General features: G+C 32.4%; 1 pseudogene across 1 annotated transcript in view; it reads left to right on the top strand.

The window, feature by feature from the left end:
* The window catches only part of LOC149537314 (putative LRR receptor-like serine/threonine-protein kinase At1g56140), a 214,671-nt pseudogene that overhangs the window by 186,527 nt on the left and 3,631 nt on the right, over positions 1-24,513 (top strand). The window contains exons 14-15 of the transcript XR_016356548.1: positions 24,101-24,145; positions 24,300-24,352. The product of XR_016356548.1 is annotated as a putative LRR receptor-like serine/threonine-protein kinase At1g56140 (transcript). The remainder of the gene's footprint in view (positions 1-24,100; positions 24,146-24,299; positions 24,353-24,513) is intronic.

Below are 24,513 nucleotides of genomic sequence, written 5' to 3'. Positions count from 1 at the left end.
GTTAGGTTGGAGCGAGGTTTCTGGGTTTCTTGAACGCATAAAGGCACAGTCTCTTGGACATTCTCTTGCACATTTTCTTGTACATTTCCTTGCACATCTTTGGCTTTAGCCTCTTGAGTGCTTTGCTTAGGGGGTTCATTAGTGGGAACTACATTTGCCTCATTGAGTTGTTCATGAAGGGCAGCCTAGGGTTGTAAGGTTTTGGCTTGGACAAATTCCACCCATGATCGGGGAGAAACATCCCTAAGTGACCTTTCTATGAGTAACTTAATTAGGGCATGATGGGTGATAGAATTGGCTTTTCCTTTTTGAATTTCTTCCACACTAATACACAATATATTGTACAAGAAATTGGGAACATTAACTATATGATTGTGCCTTATACTACTAAGTAATTTAAAATGGTGTGCATGTAAATATGAAAATCTACCTTCGCATGTGAGGTACCTAATAATGTGCATGGCCAAGTCATTGTATGGTGGCAGAAGAGACATTATTTTACAACCTTTCTTGGTAATATCCATTTGAGGGTTGATTGGTATGACAAACTAAGCTCTGGCTGACCTTGCATCATGAGTGTTGGGATAATGTTCTACTATTGCCAATAACCTAGTAAATTCTACTATACGGTCCTCTGTAGCAATCACTATTAAGCCCCATATAGAAGCTTCCCCTTCATCAAATTTCCTTGTGAATTCTATGGCTATTTCTTTATCATATGCAGTCAAACTTTAAAAGTACCCTAACCAGCTACATGCATTAAATCTCCTCACAACTTCTACATCTGAGAGCAAAATGGTATGCTCCACTAGTTCTCACCTCTACAATTGTCCACCCATTTTGGTTAAACACTTTCACTATCTGTACTGTTTGCACAATTTCCCCCTTACAAATTCAAGCTTCTTTTGTTGTTTTACAAACCATTTTTACATTTCATTTGATAGGTAATTAATGTCATAATGATTTTTTTGAGCAATAATATGGCTTTAATGAGAGTAAGTCATATAAATGTGTGAAAATCATCTGAAAATGGGTTTAGATCACTTGAAATTTAAACACAAGTCACATCATAGCCTAAAAATAAAATGATTCAAAAATAAGGGGTACAACACTTAGACACTTGTGTACTTAAGGAAACATGAAGATTTGGAAAAATATTTTATGAATAAATGTAGTCATTAGGTTTTAGCGACCTTCCTTGCCCCCTATGAAATGAGGACAACTATCCACATTTGTCAGACCTAGTATGGGTATGGAAACTAGCATAATGTCACTATAATATAAAGAATGCAATATTAAATATAATTAACAAAATTTGTAGACTATAAATGAATTATAAGTTGAAAACCTTATACTTGTTACTTGATTGTCATACATACCAAAATGTGGCAGAAGTGATATCAACAGTGATAGCATTTGTCAGCATCTTGTGGGGTTTATTGAAAGCATTAGAAAATGATGACGTGGAAAGTGGGAGGATGAAAGGTAAAGAAATGAGATGAGATGGATGGATGGAAGGTAAAGAAGTGAGATGGAATGAGAAAGTGAATAGAGAAATTTGGAACTTTATGTGGGCATAAATTTTTTATTATGAGCATGCACAAAGAAATTAGTGTTGAAGAGTGGCAGGCAGAAGGTTGATACCTTCAGCTACAGGAAGAGTTACTTGGTTTGCATTTGAATTTGGCCACTGGAACTACTGCAGGAAGTCCTCTTTTGTTTGGGGTTGTTTATATAATTTCAGTCTATGACCATTGACTAATAATTTAAAAGGCACTAGATCAATGGTAGTTAATTGGGTAGCTCCATTATCAAGACATGACTAATTTCATATGGACCCAGGCATCTTGTCTATAGCTTTCCTAGTATATCTTTAAATCTAGAATCATATAGTATATCCCAATCACCAACTTAAAATTGTTTATTGATAATGTGGGAATCATGCCACTATTTTCTTTATTTCTATACAATTTTAGTGCTCTCCAAAGTAGATTTGTGCATTTCATCCAAAGAGTTAAGGTGCAGAAGACGTTCTCTCTATGCTATAGGAAGTGTAATTCCCAACTTCAATATAGTTCTTAAAGTCTTATGTTCAAATTCAATGGGGAGCATTGCTACTTTCCCAAATAGGAGCTCAAATGGGGTGAATCTTGTAGTAGTCTTCCATGTTGTTATGTAGACCCAAACAACTTCTTGTAATCTGTTGGTCCAATCCCTACGGTGAAAATGAGCTATTTTTGTTAGGATGTTCTCCAACTCATGATTTGTGACTTCTTCTTGCCCATTAGTTTGAGGGTGATAAGGACTGGATTTTCGGTGCTTGATGTTATATTGTTTCATCAATGGTGATATTAGATTATAGGTAAATTGTGCACCTTGGTTAATGACTAGCTCTTTGGGTACACTATAGCGAGTAAAAATTTCTTCATATAAAAAATCTACAACTTTTTCATCACGAGCATGCTTCATAGCTTTAACTTCAACCCATCTTGTCAGGTAATTAGTGCACACAAGAATATAGGATTTTCCATTGGATGGAGGATCAATTGGACCAATGAAGTCCATGCCCCATTTTTCAAATGGTGTTAATGCCATCTGTGGGTTAAGAGGCATTTCATTTGTTCTTGTTGGTCTTCCCATCCTTTGACACTTATCACACTTCCGTGTATAGTTGGCTACATCTTTGTGAATTGTAGGCCAATAATAACCAGTTGCTAGGATTTTCAAGGCTATTCTTTTTTCTACAAAGTGTCCTCCACATAGTTCATTATGACATGCATGTAGAATTTCATATGTCTCATCCTCTCTCACACATCTTTTCATAACTTGATCAATTCTAGTGTAAAACAAGAGATTATTTATCCAAAAGAAATGGAATCTCTTCTCTACAAGCAGCTTCTTTTCCTTGTAAGAAAAATGTTTTGGTATGTTATTGGCTACAATGTAATTAGCATTATCTACATACCATGGAGTTTGAACAGCAATATGAAATAAATTCTCATCTTGAAATGCATCATCTATCAAAATAGTGTCAGTATCATCATGATGTAATCTTGATAAATAATTAGCTACAACATTGACTCTTCTAGGCTTATCAACCATAGTTATATCAAATTCTTGCAACAATAGTAACCATCTTGCTAACTTGCCTATTATAGCAAGTTTGTTCATGAGATATTTAATTTCCACATGATCAGTATGAACAAATATGGAATAGCCAGTTATTTAATGTCAAAATTTGTTCAGGGCATAAACTACTGCTAGCAATTCTTTTTCTATCACTGTGTAATTTAATTATGGTCCATGAAGGCTCTTGTTCGTATAATATATTTCATTTTCAAGACTTTGAGATTGTTGTGCTAGAATTACACCTATGGCATAATCAGAAGCATCTATATATATATATGAAAAGGTAGATTCCAATCAGGGCCTTGTAAAACTAGGATTGTAGTCAGAAGTTTCTTAAGCTACAAGAAGGCTTCATCACATTTGGATGTCTAACTAAATTTAGTTTCTTTTGTGAGTAACTTATACAAGGGACTAGCTATTTTTCTGAAATCTCTTATGAAATGTCTATAATATCGAGCATGACCTAGAAAATATCTTACATCTTTTGATTTTGTAGGTATGGGAAATGTTTGGATTACCTCTATCTTAGTTAGATCCACTTGTATTCTTGCAAATGATATGAAATGACCAAGTACTACACCTTCCTCCATGAGTATGAAACATTTTTAACTATTAAGTGCCAAATTATGTTCTTGACACCTAACTAAAACCTTTTCAAGATTCATCATTGCTTCCTCAAAAGTGACTCTAAATGTTGTGAAATCATCCATATATATTTCCATACAATCATGTGATATATCAACAAAGATGCTAATAACAGCTTGTTTGAACATTACAAGAGCATTACATAGACCAAATTGTTAAAAAAAGTATGCAAAAGTACCCCATGGCCATGTAAATGTGGTTTTGTCTTGATCTTCAAGAGCAATACTAATTTGATTATAACTACTATACCCATCTAGAAAAGAGAAATACTTCTTTCCAGCTAGAGTGTCCAGAACATGGTCTATAAATGGTAAAGGAAAGTGATCATTTTTGGTTGCCTTATTCAATTCTCTATAATCTACACAAATTCTCCATTTTCCTCCCTTTTTGGGCACTATGACTAGGGGTGACACCCATTTACTATCAAATATAGGATAAATAAAACCAGCATCAAGCAATTTTTGCAATTCAATTTTAACTATCTCTCTAAGGCTTGGATTTATCCTTCTCTGGGGTTGACAGAGTGGTAGATACCCTTCACTGATGTATATCCTATGGGTTCACAATGTAGGACTCAACCCTTTCATATCACCATAGTCTCGTGCAAAGGCCTTTTCATGCCTTTGAAGCAACTCTATTAACTGTTCCATTTGTGTGGGTGTTAATTTGGGATTAACATGGAGATTATGACTTTTGGATAGTTCAATAGTAGTGGTAGACTCTATCATAGTAGCTTTAGAGATTGGGCTTGCTTCTAATTCACATGGTAAGAGTTGATGAGGAATATCAGGTTCTTTGAGTAGAGTACAATTCTTAGCACATTCCTCATATGTGATTAATTCCAACACATAACTTTTAGATACATCTTTTTCTACCACACAACTATTAGTAAGAATACTTTAAAGTTATGAATCTTCCTCTTGTAGCTTTAGAAAGGATTGTCTATGTAATATCATGAGTTGTACTATAGAATTCAATTCTTCTTCATCACCTAAATCTGACCATACAGATGTGCTCAAATCTGGTAATGGTTGTGCTGGAGGATATAAATCAAATTTCTTTGTTGCTTGGCCATTGGATATGGTCATATTCCCTAATCTACAAATTTTATTTGTATCTATTGTAGCTAACCATGGTCAACCTAAGATGACAGGATAACAATATAGATTAACTTTGGGGGACAAAATCATGAAGTTTGTAGGATACTCTAGAGAGTCTAAGGTTACAACTATGTTTTCTATCATCCCATCAGGGGTGATAGTAGAACTACCTGCAAGTTGCAGAATTGTTGGAGTAGCCTTTAATCCTTCTATTTTTAATTTCTTCATAGTGTCTTTAGTCATGACATTTATAGCATCTCCGAGTCCTATTAAATCATTTTTAATAGACTAAACATTTATACTCACATCCACAACTAGACCACCTAGATCAGAATATTTTGGGGTGATCAATTTTCCTAAGATAATGTCAGCTAATTGTCCCACAACATGGACTATGGTGGAATCCTTTTTCTTCCTTCCAAGCTTCTTCAAGTAGGCTTCTCTAATGGATTTTCCATTAATTGGAACATCTTTGATGGCTTGAAATAGGGGTATTTGGACATGCATGTTCTTCAACTGATTAACAATATCAAAATGTTGTTCCTTTGTTTGTATAGGTTTACTTTGTATAAGCTTTTGTGGAAAATGAGGTTCCACCATTGATTGAGCTTGGGTTGAAATAGTGACATTGGTGGGGTCAACTGTTTTAGTGACTGAGGGTTCTAATGGTATAGGAGTATCTAGTATTTCAGTTATAAGAAGCAGTTTAGGCACTGGTATAGTTGCACCAGATCTTAGATGTATATTTGCAACACTTAGAGCATAAGTAGGATATTACTGAGCATCAGCACTATACTTTGGTTTCTATGGCTGTTGACTATTTGGATTTCGCTGAGATTGTGTAGGTAAGTGTATATATTTTTGAGGTCTAGGATTTATAGGTTGTGGCATTAGAGTAGGTTGTTGAACTGGAGGTGGTAATTGTGGAGTATTGGTATTTTAGTTAGGCCACTATTTAGATCCCTTCCATTCGTTTGTGGATTGCCAATTCCCTTAGGGTGGTTGCCATTAGTTCTACTGGTTTTGTCAATAGTTCTGTTAGTTTTGCCATTGGTTATTCTATTGATTAGGCTAGGATGGTTGAGATTGTAGAGGACCTTTGGAATTACAGTTTTTCCATTGATTACCATATGAATTTGAATTTTTCAAAGGGTCCTAAGGCATACCTTGATGTTGAGCCCATGGTCGGTGTTGAGCAACAAAAAATACTTGCTCATCATCTCCATCTATTTTGAGGTACTCTATTGGAAGATGATGGTTCTCCATGCTCACAACCAGTTTGAATTAGCAATCCTTCTTTTGCTTTTGATAATGAGGGTAGTATTTAGCTAGTTGTAACTTAGCTTTTGCATGCTTCTTCTTTTTAGTCATTGTGTCAGGATGTGTACCGACATCATTAATGATGTCCTGCTTGAAATCTGATAATAAGTTATATATCTCAAGCTTTGAAATACCTTCGCTGATTCCTTTAGTGATTGTGGAACAAGGTCCTCAACCTTTCTTCATAGTTGACCTTGAATAGTTTTGACAAATATTCTTGAGGTCATCCCAAGAAGCTTGATATACATCACCACCATCCATCAGGTCCAATTCTTCTAGACAGTTGTCATTCACACCTCTCAAAAAGACTAGCTTTTGTAAATCCTCAAACAACGTATGCTAAGGGTTCTTTTGCAATGTATACAAGAATCGTGAAACATATTCTTCCAATGTTTCTTCCTCCTTCTGTGATATCCTAAAGACATCATCTCCTCTTGAATCAGATGCTTTGCAATACTCCTTATATTTATCCAGAAATAAAGTTTGCATTTCATCCCAAGTTGCTGCTGCATTAGATCCTAAGCCCATGAACCAATGTAAAGTCAACTTTTTCAATGTTGCTAGAAATAATTTGAGCTTATGGGCATCAATGTTGTAGTCAAAACTATGACAAAGTATATCAAAGTCAAACAAGAAAGTACTAGGGTCCTTAGTTGCAAGGCCATAGAACTTTGGGAGAGTAGTTGGAGGTATGTTTTTGAGATTAGCATTGGTTACAAGACTTGAAAGAGGGAATGGAAAAGTAGGTTGGGGTAAAAGCATAGATCTGTGTCACTGTTTGTGATACAAAAACCTGTTTTGGTCAAATCTCATTTCTCTATCAAAACTCAATTTAAAAAAAAAACTAAAAATACCCTTTTATAGATTTCAGATTCAATACCATCATTATATAAAATTTTGAGTGTTTTGATTAGTTATAATATGCTATAATCTAAAAATATTATAAGTCGATATTTCAACATTTCAGAAGATGCTCTCTCAAAAAATGAAAAAAAATAGTAAATCATATCAAAAAAATAAAAATATAAATTTATCACTAGAGGACAGAATCCTCTTCATGAATATGTAATTTTTTTTCAAGAAGGTATAAATTTGATAGGGAAGTTTTGACGGGAGGAAAAAACTGTTGGATTCTGACAAGGTCAAACTTGAGTACTTATAACAAAGAAAAAATACATAAAAAATAATTATTTCTTTTTTTGTGCACTAGCTATACATGTCATCTATAAAATATTTTCAAATCATAACAAAAAAAGATGATTTGCACATACTTGTTTGACGGGAACTACATCCTATATTTTTTACAGTTAAAAAAGGGACTTCAAAATAAAATAAAATGAATAAATTCTTAGTCAAAAAAATAAAAAAAATTATAGGCATAAAATTCATCCAATTCTATACATTTCATCAATTTACATCATCTTCATATTTTAAATGCAAATACCAGTTTTTTTGTCATTAATGTTGAACTGTCACATTCTGATATCACTTTTCTTTATAAAAGGTGACACAGGTTTGTGCTTTTACCCGTTGTGCCATTACTGGAGGTATTAGAATTTGAGGTTGTGGCTAAAAAGGAACATTGGGTACTAGGTTATTAACTACTGGTGGATTTAAAGTAGTGTTATCAAGGAAACTGGCTAAAATTTCAGCAAAAGGTTGAAGACCACTTGTATCTATAGGTTCTTCTCTTGAAGATGATTCTGTAGGAAAAATAGGGCTTGCATCTTCAAAAGGAAACTCAACTTCTTCTTCTTCAATTTCTTCATTCAAATTAACAGACTCCCATGGAAGAAATCTACCATGTTCATCTCATCATCTTCCTCTTTGATGCATGCAATTGAATTCTTCACACTGGTGAAGAAAGTTTGAGGACTGCAGATTTCTTTAAAAAAACTTAACTAAGAACTATGACTCAAGAAAGCTCCTAGCTTGACACCATCCCTAGTAATGGAGCAAAAAATGGTCTGCCTCACAATAGGTATATAATAATCATGCTCTAGGCCATTCTTATGAATAGTGTATTCAATCTAAGGATTATCTTTCCCACTATGAGGTGCATTTAATCTTGTCAACCCAGGGATGTATACTTGAAATGGTCGGCACAGTATGTGCACTAGATCTCTTAATGAGTCACTATGCTTATGCTGTAGGAAAGTAAAATGTAAGAAAAAGAACTTACACTATTGTTGTAGGAAACTAACACACTTAACTCTATGAATAATGGAAATACAATGAAAGGCTAACAAATATTCCAACTCAATTCATCCACTATAACTATTCTCACAAATTTTGTAGGAACATTCACGTAGTATGATGCTATGGGAAGGAACTTAAAACTTCTACTTGCAATACTAAAAATACTTGGAAAAAAATCTATACTATCCTAATCTAATCCACCTCCCAAGTGGGCCCCCTTGGTTGGCTTCTTCTAATCTACTAACATAGAATAGAAGCCAAAAACTATTTCATTACATTTCGGAAATTCACTACATGGAAACAACACATAGAACTGTAAAAACAACTCATTGCAAAAGTTAACAGTCTATTCTCAGAAGCTTTCTCCTTCTAACTAACTAACTAAACTAACACACTTGATCCAATCCCAATATATAGGAGATTGACACTTATTACAAAACAGAAAAGTAAACAACCTAACTATAAATCCGTAGGAGAGAAAGAAGGAAAATAACAACTCAAGGAGGGAAGAAGAGATAACAGCTCAAGGGGGGAATAATAAAGTCTAAACAAACACTTGCCATAAATGCAAAGAATGTAGTGAGTCTTCATAGCTCCTCCATACTTGCTACTATGTCCTTTGGAACTGTTATGACTTTTCTCCATCATGACTACATCTCAACATTCTTTTCTCCTTAAATGCTATTGGCTATCTTCAATGTTCATCTTTAAATTCTTCCAATCATCTTTAGCATCATTGCTAATAGGTTAGTTATAATGCAGAGATAATTGCAAATAATCATCTTCAAATTAAATTCAAATATATGAATACACATTTTGATAAATTTATGAAATATTGCATCATATATATGATATTGGCAAAATATGGCATACTATCTACTCATAAGTTAATCATTGGTTTAGGTAAGCATAGGTTAAAAAATGTCTTGATGAAAATGAAACATAATATTAACAAAGTATTTAAAAACTATCATGAAATAGAGGCAATATTTAGCCTCATTAGTACCAACCATTACCCATTCCTAAAAGACCTTGGGAGTTCTTGAGTATGGACTTTTTGATGGGGCTACCTAAAACAAAGCAAGGTTTTGATAGTGTTTATGTCATTATGGATAGGTTCAGAAAAATGGTTCACTTTGTGCCATGTAAAACAACTCATGATGCATGTCTCATTGCTAATTTTTTTTTAAGTAGTTAGGGTACATGGACTACCTCTTAGCATTGTGTCTAATAGGGACATTAAATTTATGAGTCATTTTTGGAACACTCTATGGCATAATTTGGGCACTAACATTTCATTTGGATTTTCCTACCATCCTCAAATGGATGGGCAGACATACGTGGTCAACAGGAGCTTTGGGAATCTCTTAAGGTGTTTGACCAAAGAGTATGGTCAAATTTGGGACCACATTATTACACAAGCAAAGTATGCCTACAATGATACTATTAATAACTTTACTAGGAAGAGTCCCTTTAAAGTGATCTATGGAGTGCATCCTAGAGGCATTATGGAGCTAAAGGACATGAAATTAGGTGCAAAATTCAGTGGAGTGGTTGAAGACTTGGCTCTTTCCATGAAAGAGGTACATGACATGGTCAAACAAAGCTTGGAGTACAATACAACAAAAATGAAGCAAAGGCCAGATACCAAGAAGAGAGATGTACAATGTGTAGTTGGGGACTATGTCATGGTCAATCTTAATAAGCATAGACTATCCAAAGGAGAATCACACAAACTACATATGAGAAAGGTGGGGCCATGCAAAATTTTGGCCAAGTATGGGGCCAATACCTACCAAGTTGATCTACCAATAGATATAGTCATCTCTAGTACCTTTAATATTACATATTTGGTACCATACAAGGGTCCCATTCCATCTTCCAGTCCAGTAGAAGATGCAAACTTGTAGGACATTTTAGCAACCTTACACAAGCCATCTACAAGCAAGTTGCAAGCTAAAAAGGTTTTGAGTTCCAAAGTGCACAAGGTGACTAGGAACAAGACTTACATGAAGCATCTTGTAAAGTAGCATAGAAAAGTAGATAGTGAAAACACTTGGGTTGCCAAAGGAGATTTCAAGAAGAAGGGCATTGACCTTTCTCTCATTCCCTCTTAAAGTCCTAGAAGGACTTTTCAGATCATTGGGCGAGTATGGTGCAGGAGCACCTAGGATAGGTCACTAGGGAAAAAATAAGAATCTAGGAGTCTTGATAAGAAATCATACCTAGAAGGAATAAAGAGTTATGCATGTTAAACACCAAATGTTAATGTAATGCATGAGATGGGCAATTAGATGTAATGTTGCATTTATTGTCAATTAGGGGGAAAAGTGCAAAAGTTGATTTAGAGGGCTAAGCAAGCATAGAAGGGTAGGTAGACATGGACATGGTCTAAATATGGCCCAAATACCTTCCATGTATGTTTTGAATTCTTAAGGTATAGTCCTACAAGTCTAAGATGCAAAAATGCAAAATTGTCAATTTTGCAAAAAATTACACATTGACAATTTTTGCAAAAATTGTAACTTTTCTTGTCAAAGTTGAAAAGTTGGTTAAAAAACACTAGGAGGTTACCAATGAGTGAAATTTGGTTCAAGAATTTGTATAATGGGTATGTAAATCTCTCCAAGTCAATTTTGTACTGTTAAGAGTTTTGGCATTGTACAGATGCAAACAATAGAACAACAATTTGATGACAGTTAGAACAAAAGTTTTTGTTTTGGATTGACACATGATTGAACTAGTGATTTTATTTTGAAATATCATTTTTTTATTTTATTTTATTTTTTTTATTTTGGTTTGAGGTTTTGAACTATCCATTGGTGTTCACAATAAATATTTTGCTAAACTGTTTGCTTGCTAGCTCATACTGGACAGACTTGGAAAAATGGTGTCTACCAACATTCTCCATGGTTGAAGCCTCATGAAACCTTAAGGAATTATAGTAGAAAAAATTTATATTATGTCTTAGGAAGGATGGATTCACGAGTGCAGGGCCAAGCCAATTCCTTGGAAGCCCTGGGCGAGACTGTGATATACTCAGCTAAAATTTGAGCCAAGGAAAGAAGGATTCTTGCAACGGTACACCATTTTTGTTGGAATTGGTTTTATAGAATGGTAGAGCATTGAATGGAGTCACTATATGTGCAAGGAAAATTATTCAAGATCCCTAGTGATGTTGAATGGTTTAAATGGCTATTAAACCCTAGAAAACCCTTAAAAATAGAGATAGGGCATCCAATAGAAGTTGGGAAAAGTTGTTATTAGTTGATTAAGGGTAACTTGTGTCAGTAGGAGACACTAGGAGTGTTTATCTACTATATACATTACCCTAGGCCACTCCTATCACAAAGATATGCAAAAGATGTGCGTAATTTATAGAGAATAGTAGAGAGATAGAGTGTTTAAGAAGAAATTTATGATGAATGCATTGTATCTCCTAAAAAAGATGGAATCATGACATGAAATGTTAGGTAGTAACAAAAATATAGCCTGATGGTGACATCAGCAAGTGCACAAAGTATTGAGTTACACATGTGAGAATTTGTAAATATTGTAAGCTGACAGTGTTGTGTGGTCAAGAAATAATTATCTTAATGTGGTTCTATTATAATGAATTGGGAAAGCCTCAAGCCTAACTCAAGGAATTATTTATAGGACATGGTATAAAGGAAAGATGTTTTCCTTGTTTGAGATGAGTGTGAAGTGAAAAACTATGCGAACAAGAATAGAGTTTTTGGTAAATTCGAATAAGTAATCCAAGGGATTATTGGATGCGAAGTTGGTGATTTGGCATCGAGATCAGAAGAAGTAGAGAAGTTCGATTGATAGGACAGAGGAAGAGGAAGTACAAGTATAGCTCATTTCTATTATTTTGCAAGGAATCATTTATATAGATCATTTGGATAGTTGGTTCATTGGTCTTGCCCTTAAAGTTGTTTGGACAATGGGTTCATCTACCTTCTTCAACTCTTAATAGGGATTGGTATGCATTGAATGTATTTCATAGACTCATAATAGGGTCCATCCTCTAATAGAAAATATTTATATCAGTACATCATTTTGTGGTACCATCTCCACCTATGTTTTTCCTCTGATCAAGGGTTTCCCTAGTTAACATATCTAGTGTTATTGTGTATGAGTATCTTGTTATGGTTGTTGATTATATTGCTCCTATGCTTGAGGATTAATAAGTGTTGAGCTATCATTTTGCATAATGCTTAGCAACAGGAATCCTTTCAAACTCCTCTCTTGAAAAGTTAATCTTGCGGATCAACTCCAAGGTTCCAGGTGATCTTGTGACCTACTGGAATCTGCTCAGTTAAATATAAATGTGAGTGTTCACGAGGAGGCCTTTGCTAGTTCTGATAATTTTGGATAGGATGTAGAATTTTTTTGCTACTTCAAAATAATAAAACACATAAAAGAAATAGATTTTTCTATTTTTCAATGAATGTGATTTAACAATGCAACTATATGAATGCCTAATTTAACAAGGGGTTAGTAAAGAAAATAATGAAGATGGGGTGACAAGAAGTTTAAGAAAATAACATGAAAGGAAAATCCTAACGAACATAAGACATAGAAACAACGCATCTATGAATTAAGATTTCAAAAATATCAGTGGGTAACCAATGAAAATAGGAGTAGCACTTCCTTAATTCCACTGATGCAATCATCGATGGGAATTCATTAACCGTAAGATGTTTCAGTTTTCATCAAATCATAAGGCCACAAAAAGTGCGCTCATGCGAGATGAAAAGCTATGTAGGAACAATATGGCGATCTCTTCTCGAACTAACTATATCAGTGGAATTTATAAAACTATAGGAAACACTAGAATTAAAAGATTGCACAACCAAAAATAACACAATAAAATTTTGGTTCAATCACATTTCATGAACATACATCCATAAAATATAACACACTTAGGCAAGAATCACTACACTCTAAATGTGAGCAGCAAAAGCATATATTATTGCATCAAAATAATGGCAGCATTGATTACATATTACAATCTCAAATCTATTAAAAATCTTCTCCTCGATTTGTGTTGAGAGTGAGAGATATCCTTATGCAATCATATGATTCTAAACTAATAAAACAAATCTATTTATGTACAAATTGACTCTCTAACTTGTGCTTAATCAAATTCCATCCATTTTTATATCATTAATTGGATGCATGAGCCTTTACATGTCTTAAAACAAAGAAAACATGAGAAAATAAGAAAGAGAGAGACTTCAGTTGATGTTGGAGTGTCTAGAAGTGCCAAAAATAGTGGCTTCATCTTCACTAAGTGTATGTCAGAGCTAAACTACTGTCAAAATATGTTTTCGATGCATGGAAAGTTCTAAATTTGGAGCTAGCAGTTAATTGTCGACGCACCTCTGACTTCTTCAAAATCTTCCACAACACTATTTCAAAACTTTTGCACCAATGCACCAGTACAATAGCACACCTCAAAGATAGGTTCAAAAAATGCAAAATTTCAACGAGCGTCAAAATTGAAATTCTAGCATCTAGGTTTTCTCCCTCTTTATACTAGAGCTATGTCTGGATATTGGCCCTTCAATTTCTCGATTATCTTAGTGACTTGAGATACATCTAGCAAATCTAAGGTGTTATATAATTTTTCTTTCACATTTTTCTTGTAGTTGTCCACTTCTATACCAGTTTTTGCAAAATCTTCAAGTTTTAAATCAAGCTCCAATAAAGCTTCTTCTATTCTAAATGCCTGCCTGATATCCTCATCATTAGAAGCTTCTTCAAAAGTCTTCCAAAATTTCTCAACTACTACCTCTATTTGTATTAACATTTCTCATGCATCATTCTTAAAAATGTCTAGACACGCATCACTATAATGCTTCTTAGCTTCAAAAATTTTCTCTTGGGCTTGGTCCTTGAGCTTGTGAATGTCCGCATGTAATGTCTCCATTACTTTATTGTCATCCAAAAATTTTTCAATCCAATAATCTATTTTATCTAACTCCTTAGCTATGTATACATCCATTAGCATTTGATACCTTTGGCCTTTAATTTCCTATAATGCCTGCAAGTCTTTCCCCCAAGTATGTACATGGAGTAGAAGGGAAAATCCTAACACCCTCAAGAAGAAATAAACCATAGGCTCCACAAGGAGAATGCATCCATAAAATAATTGGGATCTTAGTTGGCCTCCAAACCTAGAACAATTGCAAGCTAAAGGAAAATTGGCACTAAAATGCCCCTGTCTCCATCTAAATCTTCGTCTATAAACTCCCCACCACCATCGCTTGATCTTCCATGTTCAGAAACCCTAGAGGTGTCCTTTGACATAGCAACAACTTCCACCAACATCTTAGGACAAGGTCTTTCAAACTAAGGGGAAGCCGACACACCTCCATGCCATAAGCCATCTGGATCCATAACATCTCTTTCTTTATCATTATCATTGTTTGTAGTAGAAACCCTAGCAACCTGTGTCCCGTTGCTCCCCACCTCAATATTTTTCTTTTCTAAATAAATTCATTTTTATTTATTAATTTTTTTAGATATGATATTTAGATATAATCTTGAGCTTAATTTTATAGATAAGATATTTATATTTTATTATTACATTAATAATAGATTTATTTATTAGGCAAGAACTTACAACAAAACCATAAATTGTGAGCCTCTCACCTTCAAGGTATTGGGTTCAGGTCTACCTAAGCTCTATCACATAATAATAATAAAATAATAAATAATATAGTCTTTGACACATTACCTATTAAAAAAAAAATACTAATAGATTTATTATTATCTAGCTACAACTTCCTCAAAGCCTATATAAAAATAATAATTTAGCTACAACTTCCTCAAAACACTATTTGTTCATGCTACTCTTTGACAACCATAATGATATTATAAATCTCCCATCCATTTTCTTGAAATTTTCTAAGTAGATCTCCATCTTTTTCTTATTAAACAATGTTCTCTTCTTAGGATTTTTATTTTACCTCTTGTTTATTTTTCCATTTTTTAAAACAGTGCCAATTTATTATGGGTAAGACTATAATTTGATATAAAAAATATTTGTAAATCCAAATGCAATATAGAAGAAAGAAATATTGACAATTACATTTATATATAAATATGAACACATGAAAGTGTATATAAAAGTAAACAAATACCCATATGGATGTAATCTAAGAGTCCTACGCTAGGTCATCATGATACATATAGATAGAGTGACCCTTTGGCTGAGTGTGCTAGTCTAGTGGATGTGCCACAATCGATCATTCTTGATTTATTAGAACACTTGGCTAAATTTTAATATGATCATATAGTGCTAGGTCATCATGATACATATAGATAAAGTGACCCTTTGGTTGAGTGTGCTAGTCTTATGAATGTGGTGCATTCAATCATTCTAAATTTATTAGAATGACCTTGGCTAAGTTTTAATATGATCATATAGTTTATCAAGTAAAACATTGTACATGTACACATACATGGATATATATAAAAATATAAATATATACATAATCATTTAAAAAGTTCATATGTACACTAGAAGCTCTTGCATCAATTGAATCTAGTGATGATGATTATAGGGGGATATAGATTTTATAGGGGAGTGATTTAGTCTTTAAGTGTAGTAACATCTCTATAAGACTATTCTGAATCAATCTTTGTAAATGTTTGACACATGATTCTAGGCTCTAATATGATATGGATTTTATTAGCTTGTATTTCATCCTCTGTAACTATAGATTGGTCTGTAGGCATGTCTGAATCAGTGACACTATAGCTTGAAAATAATTTAGAAAATATTTGACCCCTATAGTAGTATCTGGTGGTAGGACACAATAGAATAATATTTTATAAAAGTTCCTCAACCAAATAACAAGACATATCTACTTGGTGACATCTTCTAAGATTGCTTGCAACTCTTGTAGTGTTAAGATGCAAGCAACTCTATAAGAGCCACTGACTCTACAATATATGATGTACCTAAAGATGATTAAATTTATCTCAACTAATAATTAATCTTACCAGCATATCAGATGTAATGATAATTTAGCTGGTCATGTGCAATCCCATCAATTACTTCCCAATGGGAAGTAATGACAACTCTATTTTTTGTAGGTGCAAGGGACCATGCAAATATTATAGAGAATCTCTAGCCAACCAAACATCTATATGCTAGTAGAGGTTAATGAGCCCTATGATATTGATAACATTTTATAAGTCTATAGTGATCATGACATACATGATTGAGAAGATCAAGGTAGTTGACGTAAAGGCCCAAATGAACCTCAATGTACAACTACTGCAAAAAATACAATGCAATCTATTCATTATCATGAGAAAGATTGTGTACAGCAAGAAAAAATAGATAAATAAGAGCATCTATATCTAGACCGGGGAAATGGTTATGCAGCCACGAAGAAATAGTAAAGCACACGAAATATATTTTGTATTCTTGTTAATTTATTTTTAACTTTCCCTTGTTATGTTATCTATTTTCGTGGCTACACAACCACTACATCTGGATAAGTGTAGTGTATCATCTAGTAAGCCTTCATCTTGGCCTTTATGTCAAAATGAGGAAACACCTCTCATTTGATTTTATCCTTTATGATGCGGTGTTGGACCTTATTATTGAACAATACATCACTCATGATCTCCACCCTCAATATCTGAAAATTCTCACATATAATTTGTGGGATATAGGAGATATATAACTACTCATACGATCTGTAGGCCTTCCTAAACTAGTCAAAATAATCACACAAGTATCCTTGTACACCCCATTAGATAACTATGTCGTGAATTTGAACCTCTCAATTTCCATATTGGTGTAGAAATTATTGTACTAATATCATGTAAATGAGGTATTAATATATTAGCGAAATCGACCATCTAGGGTAACATAATGTTATGAATTATAGAAGTGTAAATGTGTAATACAAAAAAGGGTGATAAATTAAAGTATGCAATTATTACAAACAATATTAATAAGGCATATGTGATGGTAAGATACATAGGAGATATAGAAAATGAAATAAGATTAACCAAAAACATCAAAATAGAGACAAACCATTCTTATATCATTATAGATATACAATATTTTGATTACATAAAGACATCAGCTTATAGCATTACAAAAAAAATTAATTTACTTTTCACATTGTTTTGTCTATTACAAAAAAACCGTATTTTCTCAAATATTACTTCATCTCTCAGTTTTTAGTCTTTTCTTCACACACACAAGAAAATTTGTCATTCTCATCATATCTTTTGAACAAAAGATAAGGTTAAAAAAAATTGAAGGCATTTTAAAATGGATTTCAAACCCACCATAGAAGTAACTTCTAGAAAATATTATAATAATATGTTTTCTTAATATAGAACATGTTCAGCCAAAAAGATTTGACAGAAAACAATGAGAAGCAAAATGGAGTCTACAGAGGGGTAGTTGGGGTAGGTAGGATTAATTTCAACACTCCCTCTTAATCACAATTTTTGTCTATGATTCCCAATCAATCTCTTTGATGCACAAAAATTTCTTTTCCTAATGGTTTTGTGGAGATGTTATTATATTGATAATCTAATTTGCAATGTTTCAAAATAATTTTTCCATTTTTTATGAGCTCCCTGATGAAATGAAAGCTTGTATCAATGTGTTTGCTTCTTTTATGAAAAACCTAGATTCTTTGATAATGCAATGGCTGAATTTTTGTCACTATATATCTTAGTTGCATCATGTTGTTCTTGTCTTAACTCTTTCAAAGCTCTTAGCATACAAATTACTTGACATGTTTCTCTTCTAGGTGCTACATACCCTACTTCATCTAATGAAAGAGTGATAATTGGTTATTCCTTTGAAGCCCATGATACAACACCTGATCCTAAATGGAAAACATAACTTGAAGTACTCTTCCTATCATCAATGCATCCTACACAATCACTATCAATGTATCCTATCATCTTGAAATCATTTGATCCAAAATAGTGTATTTCATAATTTCTTGTTTCACTAATATATTTCTAAATTCATTTTCCTACTTGCCAATGTGAAACTTTTGGAGAATTCATGAATCTTGAAATGATATTAACTCCAAACATTATATCTAACCTTGTGGCTTTTAGATACATGAGACTCCAAAAAAGTTTCTTATAAAAAGTTGGATTCACATTAGATCCCTTGTCATCTTGGCTTAGCTTCAAACCTTTGATAGTTGGTGTTGGTGTTGATTTGCATTTCAACATATTAAACCTCTTCAAAATATCATTAGCATGCAATGCCTGAGAGATGAATATACCATTTTTATTTTGATTCACTTTAATCCCAATAAATTACTTCATTAAACCCAAATAAAACATCTCATATTCTTTTTTCATAGCTGATTTTAACATATCAATTCATAAATCACCTATGAAAAGAAAGTCATCAACATATAAACAAATAATTAAGCTCTCACCTTTCTCATTCATATTAGTATATAGGGTAGGCTCACTATTGAACCTATTAAATACTTTTTGTAAAAGATAAGAATCAATTCTACTATACCATGTTCTTGGGGTTTGCTTGATTCCATAGAGTGCCTTCTTGAGCTTATAAACATTTTTTTCATGACCCATTATCTCATATCTAGCTAGCTACTCTACATAAACCTCTTCTTCCAAGAATCCATTGAGAAATGTTGATTTTACATCCATTTGATAAATTTCCCACTTTTTTTGAGTTGATATGGCTTATATAGTCCTCATGATGTCTAAATGAGCTACTGGTGCAAATGTCTCATTGTAGTATACATCAAGTTGTTGTGAATAGCCTTTTCTATACAAGCATTGCTTTGGGTTTTTTATCAGTACCATTTGTATTCAACTTTGTCTTGTAAACCCACCTTACTACAATCACTTCTTTTCATTGTGGAAGACTCACTAGTTTGTATGTTTGGTTCCTTTCTGTGGAATCAATTTCTTCATCAATTGCATGTATCCATTTTTCTTCCTTAATTTCTTCTTCATCATGAATTGGATCATCAACCTTTGAATATAAAGAAAAAAGAGAAGTCTAGTTTATACTACTTTCACCATTATCTTTCTCATAAATATCTATCAAACTTCTAATTTGTTGTCTCCTTAAGCTTCCTAGTGTGGGGTTTGACATGTCACCTGAATTGGTAGATTGTGGAATTGATGGATCAGTACTAAGAGTCCTAATTGAAGATGGTGTTTTTTGCACATTTGATGGTGTATTTTCTTGTAAGTGTGGGGTTTTCCTAGAATTCTTGATGACGGTGTCCTTTGGCCCAATTGTTGACCTTGAATGGGTGTAGGAGTATTCACATTTTAAGTACATGCAGATACAAAATCTTCATTTTCTTCTTGTGGCATGTTGGATGCTATATCAACTTTCTTATCTAAGGTTCCATTAAATGCTTCATCTTCTACAATACATCTTTTTTTATTATAACCTTTTTTTATTAGATTGCATAGCTTGTATGCCTTTGATTCATCACTATAACCCAAAAATATACACTTTTTTCCTTTATTGTCTAATTTTCCTCTTAACTAATCTAGCACATGTGCATATGCCATACATCAAAATAGTCTCATATGAGAAACAATATGTTTTCTTCCGGTCCATGCTTCTTTGAGAATCATATTTTTCACACTCTTTGTTGGACATCTATAATTATATAGGTTGCACATGACACAACTTCATCCCAATACTCATTTGAATAATATTTTTCTTTCATCATGTTTCTAGTCATTTCTATTATCATTCTATTTTCCCTTTTAGTTATTTTTTTTTGTTGAGGTTTCTATCTAGTTGTGAATTCTTGTGAATTCCATGTTCCTTACAAAAATTCAGAAAATTAGTTGAGATATATCCACCATCTCTATCCATTCTCAATTTTTTGATGTAATCACCACTTTTCCTTTCAACAAGAACCTTGAATTAATAGAAGTATTCAAACATTTCATCCTTATGTTTTATAAAGTAGACACATATTTTCCTTGAGTAGTCATCAATGATTGTTAAGAAGTATTTGCTTCCACCAATGGAGATCATTAGCATTGGTCCACACATATCTGAATGGACAATCTCTAAATGTTTCTTGGCTCTCATTAACATACCTGCTGGAAATGATTCCTTATGTTTCTATCCTAAGATGCAACCTTCACGCACCCTTTCCAATTTCTCTATGAGGGGTAATCCTTTGATCATGCTTTTCTTGCGAAGAAAGTGTAGTGATTTAAAGTTTAAATGCCTAAATATTAGATGCCAAAGACAATTTTCATCTTTTATTTCTACTTAAAATATTCTTTGTGTGACTACTATTTTTTTTTCTTTTACATCTTGTGTGATCATTATAGGTTGTGTTTAAGTATTTTCTACATTCATATCAATCTTAATGTTTAAGGGAAACATTCTATTGTTTGTCATTTGGACTTTGGCAATGAGCTGATTACTTAGGAAATTTGTCTAAGATTGTGCACACTCCATTTTTAAGAGATACTTTATATCATTTTTTAACTAGTTCCCCAATGCTGATTAAATCATGTTTTAAATTGGGATCAAAATAGACATCAGATATATTTTTCTTCTCCCCCTTCTTGGTTAGAATGTTGATATTCCCTTTTCCATTGACTTCTATTTTTTTCATTAGCTAATGTTACCTTAGATTTTACACTTCCATCCAAACAAGAATGTTTTTCTAAATTCCTTGTTATATGATTGTTGCAACTTGAATCTAAAAACCATACATTTGTTTGACTTTCTTTTGCAACATTACAAACTAAGAACATGCTATCCTAATTTTGGTTTTCTTTGGTAAAGTTTGCACTTTGTTCTCTAGAATAATATTGTTTCTTTCTACATTCAGTTTTGAATAATGCAAAAATTTCTTGCAATAATGACATTGGCTTGAGGATTTTTCATACCTTTTTCCTTGAGGCTGATTTTGAAATGCGTTTTGTATTGGGTTGTGGCTGCTACCACTTATACTAGAAATTGATGTGTTTCGTCTTCCACCTCTATATGATTTTATTCTTCTATCTCTAAAATTTATTCTTCCTCTGCCTCTACCATGGCTGATTGAAACATGTGTCTTGAAGGCATGCTCCAAACTTGTATGTGTTTTTCTATTTAGTCTATCCTCATGAGAAATGAGAGAGGCATGTATCTCATCAACTGATAGGTGTGACAGATCTTTTGACTCTTCTATGGCCATCGCAATAGTGTCAAATCTTGGAGGCAATCATCTTAAAATCTTTTCTACTACTCTCTCTTCCTCAAGTGTCTCGCCATGAGATCTAGCTTAGTCTACCAATCCAATAATTTGAGTGAACAATTAATCTATTGTATAATTTCTTTCCTTCATGTAAATTTTTAAAATCTCATTTTAGTGTATGTAGTTTGGTTGTCTTCACTTTTGCCATTCCTTGTTAGATTGTCTAAAGAATAACCCTTGCTTTCTTCAAATTTTTTGCTACTACAATTCTTGGAAATATGCTTTCATGCACCCCTTGAAAGATTAAAAAATAAATATTTTGAATCATTCTTCCTATTTTCCTTCAATAAATCCTTGTCTTCTTGAGAAAGTGCATTGTATGTTATTGCATTTTCTAGTTCTAGGTATCCATTTTCAAAAGGATCTCATAAATCTTGTCATGAAGAAAATAATTCTCTCATTGTCAATATCAAATTTTCATATTTTTTTCTATTGAACTGTGGGATCTGTGGATTTGTCAAGATTGTGCTTGCTACCATTGTTGATTGTGAAAGAAAATTGTTCTAATCTTGAGAGCATTCCAAACAATTTTTTTCACCCAATAACCTTTAAAAATGTATCTCTAATACCACAAATGGTAAAAGAAAAATGAGATATATAAAATGAAATAAAACTAACCAAAAACATCAAAATAGAGATAAAACTAGATTGCACTCAAACTATAAAGCGTGTGCGTGTGTGCGCACACACATCCACACACACAAGTATGAAATGAAATATTTTGATTACATAAAAAAACCAGTATGATATTAAATATTTTGATTAATTATTCTTTGAATAATAATTAATGAGTAAGAACATCAACATCACCAGAATTAGATTATATTTCATACACATGGATATATTGTAAATTCAACATACATAAATAGATCGTAAAGAAGAAAAAATGGATGATTAAAAAATTGTACTCTCAAATAATTTAGATGTAAATCATGACATATATATTAGGACTTTATATCGATAAACTAAATAGAGGAATTTACAAATTGTAAATATTATTTATACAAATACATTATCTATGTCATTTAAAATATATAAATACGATGTATAAATAAACTAGCTATTATTATGTCTATAATATGTACATGAGCTGATGACTATATTACTTGAAAAATTTGCATATGATTTTCTGTTATTCTACTTGTGATGTGTGTATGACCTATTGATCATGTGTACAACATATGTATGATTGAACTAATCACCATGATAACTTCAATTTTTAGAATGATATTAACCTATGTGGCTTTGTATATGTTTTTATATGAATGATTGGTATATGACCAACACTTATTGAAATTTTTTATAATTGAACCAAGGCTTGATGAATTTTTTTTAAAAAAATCTAAGGTTTTCTAAAGATTTTTAATTTTTTTCATATTTTCTAAAAATATGCAATTTTATTTGTTTGGTAAAATAACAATAAAAAAAAATGAAAAAAAGAAACATATATACTTGCATAAATAAATTTAAAACCTTAGTAGTGTTCTAATTGATTTAAAAAATATATACAACATATAAGAAAAAATGAACAAAGAATAGAAGAATTTCTTGCACTTGACATAGTATGCTATCAAACTATCAAGTCATGTAGCACACTTATAGTAGACCCTATCTTACAAGGGAGTTTACTTGAACTTTGTGTGGAGCCTAGAAGAATAATTGGAAAATAAATTGTTCATAGGAAATTTAGTTGAAAGTAAACATTTACTCAAATACATTTGTTATGCATTTCTAACCACTATGCATTTTTTCGATCATGGAAAAATGTGTGACCCATTAGTGTGAGCTCACCTCATTGAGCTAAAGATACTTGTATTAACACATGAATGAAATACAAAAGTATTTTCATGAGATTTCTTAATGATACTACAAAGATGAGACTGTTCTTTGATTTTGAAGTATTATCTCTATTGGTTATTTTTAACTTATTATTCATAAAACTTTGTTAGATTATAAATATAATTAAGATTATGTGCACTAAGGATACATTATGTTATCTCTTATGAATTCATCTATGACATTTTTCATCTCTAAGCATGGCAAATATTTTCTCCTTTCAATCTATTGATTTATTTGATTTATTTTTTCTAGGGATTTGTCATACAACAACTTTTCAGGACCAATTCCAAAATGGTTTAGTGGCCAAAATCTAACCATATAAGATTTTTCTTCACTTGTAGAGATGTTTTTCCTTGAAAATTTTAATTATAAGGAAGAATTGTGTTTACCTTAAGTTTATGTATAATTATTTGAAGGTATTGGAGAAAGAAAGGTTTCTAACTTATTTTTTCTTTATCTTCTATTTATGCTTCTTTAGTTTATCTTCTAGCTTCAAACAAACATAAATTTATTTTATTAATTTTAGAAAATATCTCTTAATTTTCATATGTGCAAACATGTAATTAATATATCTGTGTGTTATTCAATTTATAGAAACTTGATTGGAAACCTATTGGAGAGCAATGCAACAAATCAAAGGTATATTGCTAATGCATCTATTTACTTTAACTTATTATTGTCTTCAAACCTATTTTGAGAATTTGTAATAGAATAAGTTTTATTTCAATGTGATTTGTTATGAGATTCTTTTTTTTCTAATGGTATCTAAAGAAAAATATTTTTTTTTTTGTAGATCATTAGCTTGTCTTCAACGGAACTTTCCATGTCACAAAGGAAATCCAAAAAGTTTGTATTTTTGACAATGGCTTTCTCAATAGACTTTTCTATACATTTCGTGTCACCGACAAGTTTAAAATAATAGACATATAGAAGGCATTTCATTTAAGTCCAAACTTATTTTAGAATATTATAAAGGTTTCAATTTCAATTGTAGTTTTTAACAATGA

Source organism: Cupressus sempervirens, chromosome 9 (assembly GCF_028749045.1).
Source record: "Cupressus sempervirens isolate cs-2001-9-10 chromosome 9, ASM2874904v1, whole genome shotgun sequence".
NCBI classification, from domain to species: domain Eukaryota; kingdom Viridiplantae; phylum Streptophyta; class Pinopsida; order Cupressales; family Cupressaceae; genus Cupressus; species Cupressus sempervirens.
Note: the sequence above shows the minus strand (reverse complement) of the source record. Positions and strands in the feature narration are given on the sequence as shown.